This window comes from Cheilinus undulatus, linkage group 9, assembly GCF_018320785.1.
Source record: "Cheilinus undulatus linkage group 9, ASM1832078v1, whole genome shotgun sequence".
In the NCBI taxonomy this organism is placed as follows: domain Eukaryota; kingdom Metazoa; phylum Chordata; class Actinopteri; order Labriformes; family Labridae; genus Cheilinus; species Cheilinus undulatus.
In genome coordinates, this window is record NC_054873.1 from 34,250,210 (window position 1) to 34,256,195 (window position 5,986).

Below are 5,986 nucleotides of genomic sequence, written 5' to 3' on the forward strand. Positions count from 1 at the left end.
AGTATTTCTTCTTCCCTCCCTGGATACTGAGATGCTCCTGGACTTACTGGTTTGGTCTTCATGCTAGCCCACTTGAGATTCTTATTTAGCCTCTCCAGTAGACGTTTCAGACACGGGCCTCTTGTGGTCATGTCATCCATGTATGCCAGCCTGTCGTGAAATCTGGGGGACTAAACAAATCCTAATACCTCTGAACTGTGTTTTCACTAAATTTACCACTATCTCTGGCACTCTAAAAAAATCAAATGCCCTCCAGAGTAAGTTTATGAGGTACTGACCCGAATGCATCTGCGAGATCTAAAAAAAAAACAATGTGTAACTCCCTATTCTCTGCCTTAGCTGCCTGAATCTGATGCCAAATCCTACTTGCGTTCTCTATGCGCCAGGCAACACCTGGAATCCATGCTTTCTGCACAGTTGTGTTTATTAGTGTATTTGTTTCTATATAACTGGATAACCTCTGTGCCATGAAACTAAAGAAAATCTTCCCCTCCACATTCAGGAGATGGTACGAAACTGGGTCAGATCAGAGGATTCCTTCTCGGGAATCAGGATTCCCTCTGCTCTACACCAGGCTTTTGGGATAGACTGTTTCTCCAGAACTATTCTTAATAACACTCCATCAGGTGCGTTTTTATAAACCCTGTAGAGGACTCCATTTAGCTAAAGAAGCCTTTGCAAACCTCTCTACATCCTGCACTTCCTTCCACCTTGGTGGTCTAACATTCACACTAAACTCTATCCCTCCTAGTGGTGGCATGTGAGGAGAAAGGCCTAACTCCCTATTCTGTCCTGGATCTGAATGTGTCCTTTTTAAATGCTCCTCTACCTGAACAATCATTTAACAAACTTTAAGGGATCCCTGTAAAACGCTGTCCTAGCCTGCTCCTTCTGCTTCCTTTCCTCCTTAGATGTTCTGCCCTTTTTAGTGCTATAGCCTATTTCTGAGCTCCTCTTGCAAAACATTAATACTCCCTGTCTCACTCTTTTCTCTCACTTGCCTTAGGCTGTTTAACTCTAGCTTTGTGCTCAAAGGTTCTCTCTCTGACTGGCAAGCTGTCCTCAGTGTCGTCCATATCCCTTCTCCCCAGACTATCCCCCTCCTCTGCAGTGCCAGAGTCGCTGATACCCCTGCAAACCGTGGTTTTCTACCTGCTGCTGGACTTCAGCTGACTGACTCTACTGCCTTTTCAGGAAATACTGATAGATGAAGCGACCCTGCACTCCTCACCACACACTTCATTCAAATAAAAGACTGTTATAATAATCCTCCCTCATCTCTGTAACTCCAGGATTAAAGCTCATGCGCCAACACCTTCCATAGACTGCTGTTACAAGCTGTGCGTGCGCATTCTGTCCTCTTCAATACAAGAGATTGGAGCTCTGTGGGCGCTACACTTGGGTGCCCCTGAAGGGATTACTACTGAGCACTTGCAAGATGCCAACAGGTGGCAGCAGAGAAATACTCTCAGTTATTTGAGACACACAGAGTAAGTCATGTGCTGTCACAGTAAATCGCTAGAGTTCTGCCAGAAATCGCGCCTGTGTTCGTTGTTTAGCTCATCGAGAGATGCTAGGAAGACAGCAAAATGCAAAAAGAAAATTAAGTCGAGTGTTTAAGAATAAGGCCTTTTGAGTGGAGGACATTGGAGGAGAAAATTAGAATTAATGAGTTTGGACCTTACCAGCCGGATATCAGGATAAAGCAACAAAGCAATGACAGTGGGAGAGAGTACACTGATGGCAGACTAGACTAATAATAGTTCCCCCCAGCTCACTTGCACATTCGTGTTCACTGCTGGGCAGGCCGATGTCGGCTTTATGAAAATGTAACACTAGCAGGGCAAAATAGACTATCGGAGTGCCATATTCTGTGTAAGTGATGGGAAACCCTGCACTAAATCACAATGCATTCATTCAAACCGGTTGCAAAAGTCCATTCAATGACAGAATGTTTTACTGATTTATAGCTGCTACTACGTATCTACCTACAAACTGCAAGTTTTATTGTCATTTACAATTTTTTCTCTGTATTTTTGCTATTTGAATGTTCTTGTTGTTATGCTTTTGAGTTTAAAAAAATGACTGATTTGAATTCCAGTTTGAATAACTTTATAGTCCTGATTTATAAATATAGTACTTTAGACTTCAAAGCTCCTGACCTATTTGTCTCTGTCTGTATTGTTCCTTTGGACTTGGCTGGAGTGTTCACCTTCCATGCCTCTCCACATGTAGCCCCTGTTGTTATCAGGTAGGAGGGCTCATAGCCTCCCCTCCAACTCGCCCGTATCACCCTGTACCCAGCAGGCCTTCCCCAAAGGCCCTCCCCCCAGCTCTCCACCTTCCCCAGGGGCTCTCGGTTAGGCACTGGCGGGCTACTGTTGGTGGATACGGTATCTATGGATGGCAGGCCCTGGAAAACATGTCTGGGTGAGACTGGTGGGGAGAGGATGATGAAAAAGAGGGAATTTAAAAAAGAGCAAAAAGGAAAGAGAATGAGAGAGTATAAGTGAAACAGATGGAGAGAAAAGAGAGGGAAAAGCACAGGAGGGAGAGAGAAAAGAGGGAGGCTCATTCAGGGGAAGATAAGTTCTCCCTTTTTTCCCTCTTGTTTTTGACGGGCCCTTCGTTGTTTTTCGTCTCTCTTCCTTCTTTTTTTGACACAGGCAGTCAAGACTGGATCACCCGAGTGAAACCACCTGGTGTGTCGCCCTCCCTCCCTTTCTGCCCCCCCCTTTTCCTCCCATATATGCACTCAGTGACCATCGCTGTCCCTGGCTGCACGCCAGGTCACCTTGGCAACCCCACCCCATTAGAATGTTAGAGGAAATATTTTGCCCATTTTTATTATCTCTTTATTTGCTGCTGACACAGTGCTTTTTAATAATGTCTGTGTGTGTGTGTGAATGTGTGTATTTTTCTAAACTCTCCTTGGATCCCTTTTTCAAGGCAGGAGCATTAACATACCCCGTATTCTGCTTCTCAGCACAGCGCGGGAGAGCAGAGAGAATGTGCAGCCTGCTTTAAGTGGAACTTTAAGAGTCACATAACATGCAGCTGGTCTTTATTACTTCCCCTTTGGTTCATTGAAGCATAATTACATTCTGACTTCATCCCAACCTTAGCATGACCTCTGCTCTCCTGTCAGACACACTGGCAGCCACATACACAAACGTGCTCACGTATGTGCATGCCTGCCGCCACGCATGCACACTTGGATATCACACATGCACATTTGTGCATGCATGCACATCTATACACAGGCGCACACATTTGGAGACACACAAACACAAAATCCCACCTACAAACAGACAGACACAGACATTTAGCCTCAGTCTGAGCTGAGATCATACTGGACCAATATAATAGTGTAAGTGAGCCCAAACACAAATTGGGCTCCTGCTGGAAAACTCTGCTCCATGCAATTCTTGTTTGTGTGTGCTTGTGTGTGTATCAAGCTTGCCGGATGAAAATGAACCCCACCGACCCCGTCCCTCCCTCCCTTTGGTTTTCCTGTCCTCGGCTGCTCTAATTGGAAACGGTTGCTAATCAGTCACAAATTATGATTTTTTTTACTGTCGCTTTTCCACCGACCTCCTCCTGCTTTTTCTTGCTTTCTTGAAGGTGTGTTCGCTTTTTCTTTTCTCACTTTTAGAGTAGTGATGTTATGGGTTTTCCAGTCAGTCATTTTCCCTCTTTGTAATTATCAAGCAGGGTTTCCCCACATCAAAACAGCTGAGCCAGGTCCTTTAGTAGGCCAACACTGAACAGACCCTAGCCTGCAACCTTAGCAGAGGTGGGAACATAAGAGTGAGGTTATGAAAGGTTGCACAGAGCTGGATGTCTGTTTTTGTTACCTTAAAGTAACATGGCGCACGGCCAGGTTAAGTAGGTGTTGGGTTCTATTGTGCTCAAAAGTGAGTTGGACAGGGGACCAAGGGTATATCAGGGTTGTTTATGGGGTGATGCTGGACTGGGTGGGCTTGTTAAACATCATTAGGGCCTCCTGACGTCACTGGCCTGATGTTTGGGAAACACAAAATGTCCCTGTGATGTGCCGATGCCATGCTACTCAACTCACAGCAAATATTTACCAGCACAAAAGCCGCACCGCTGGCAAGGCCAAGGCGATATAGAGCCAAGAAATCTGCTTGATTGCTCTTGGTTTATTCCATGACAGCCATTACAAAGATGTTCCTTCTTCATCGTATAGTTTGAGCAAAAACAGCCAAGAGACATCTATACCCTACTGTATGTATAGTGGGACATATGTGTTCTGATAGGAGCCCTGCAACAAAATCCTCGCTCAGATCCATCAATGTCGCGGGATTAGCCGACTCACTGGCACCAAAAAGGAGCCATGGAGTCATGAGCTGACATCATGTGGCATCCCTGTGTGCCAAGTCTTTGTAAAATCATATCACTCAGTGTTATGAGATTATTATCATGCATGACAGAAATGTTGGGGTGCCCTTCTGCCACTGAATTGTGCTCCAGTGTCAGGATTTCCCTTAAATTAGAAATGAGATCATTTTCATATGGCAGCATGCTTCTAACTTTAAACCAGGTTTGGTCCACTCTTTCCCACTCCACCCTTCAACCACACCAGGAATATCACTCATTCGCCCTGTCTGAGAGCACACTATGTGTGGGTCTTTGCATGTGTTTGTGTGATCACACATGATGGTTTAAAGGAGTGAGTGTGTGGAAGTAAAATAGAGTGTGAGACTATCAAGTCCTCCAAATAAAACAGGGTTCAGATTGTGCGATGGAAAAGCCTCGGTGAGTGATGTCAGACAGATTTTACACAGGATTCAGCTGTAAGGTCACTGCTGCAGTCATGGAACAGAGCTCAGCACACTTAAAGCTCAAAACCATTTTAGTAGCTCTTTATCCTCCTCAAGTTTCAAACAGCACATAAGAAACAGCTGAGGATCGACTATACATCCATTTTCACATCATTTTCATCACCTACACCCTGAGTGTTTTTGTGAGGTCTGTAACAGGATTATAAGGTTTCATATTCATGATGTCTCTGTGAAGATGCTGCTCACTGTGTCAGTGTCCACCGCACGCATGTCCAAATTTAGCCACCTGCTACGGTTGGCTGATAATTTTTGATGGTGCTCAGTTACTATCAGAGAGAGGCAGAGCTACATCTTCAACGACGTGTTTGCCGTCTTCTCCTCGATGTCTCCCTGTATCTTTTCTTTCCTCTTTCTATTTCAGGCAGCCAAGCACAGCCTGGGCATGTCATAGAAAGAAACACAAGAGCGAGAAGTGTAGTATACATCCCCAAAAATAAAACATTAAACAGCTTGAAAGATATGGAGACGAGAAAAATAAAAAACACTGAGATAGGCTGAGTTGGTCTGTTTCTAATTTTCCTCCAAGATGTGTCAAGAGCTTACAAGTCTTTTATTTCCTGTTAACAACCCATATATTTATATTTTGTGACCATCACTCTCCCCTGCCAAGAGGACTTAACATTTAATCATGACTACTTAAAATAAATGTAAAGGGCCATAGCATGGTAATTGTGTTGTTTTCACTGGCAGGACAAATTTGTATGTTGTGATTCAGTGGAAATTCCAGTGCAAACTCACGGTTCCCTTTCTATCAAAGGGTGCAGTGGGCACCACTCCATTATAGTTTGGTGCTCAAAATACCAAAATACTGCTCATGATAACTTCAATGGATGTCTCTGATAGAGGTCATTGTTGCCTCATATGCCAACCAAATTTCTGATGGTCTCTCTGCCCTCTACCACTAACATGAACATTAGAAAACAAGAGGATCTCAACAACTTTTAATCACTTCACCCCTCCTGATGATACATGAACAAATCAGATTTTTGCCCTTGGTATGCAAAAATATTCTGCAGAGATTTGTTCACTTATTAAATCTCAAAACTCACCAAAAGAAAGCAGACTGATCAGGGCTTATTTGATTCCACCTGATCTGTTTAGTATTCAGGAAATAAAAC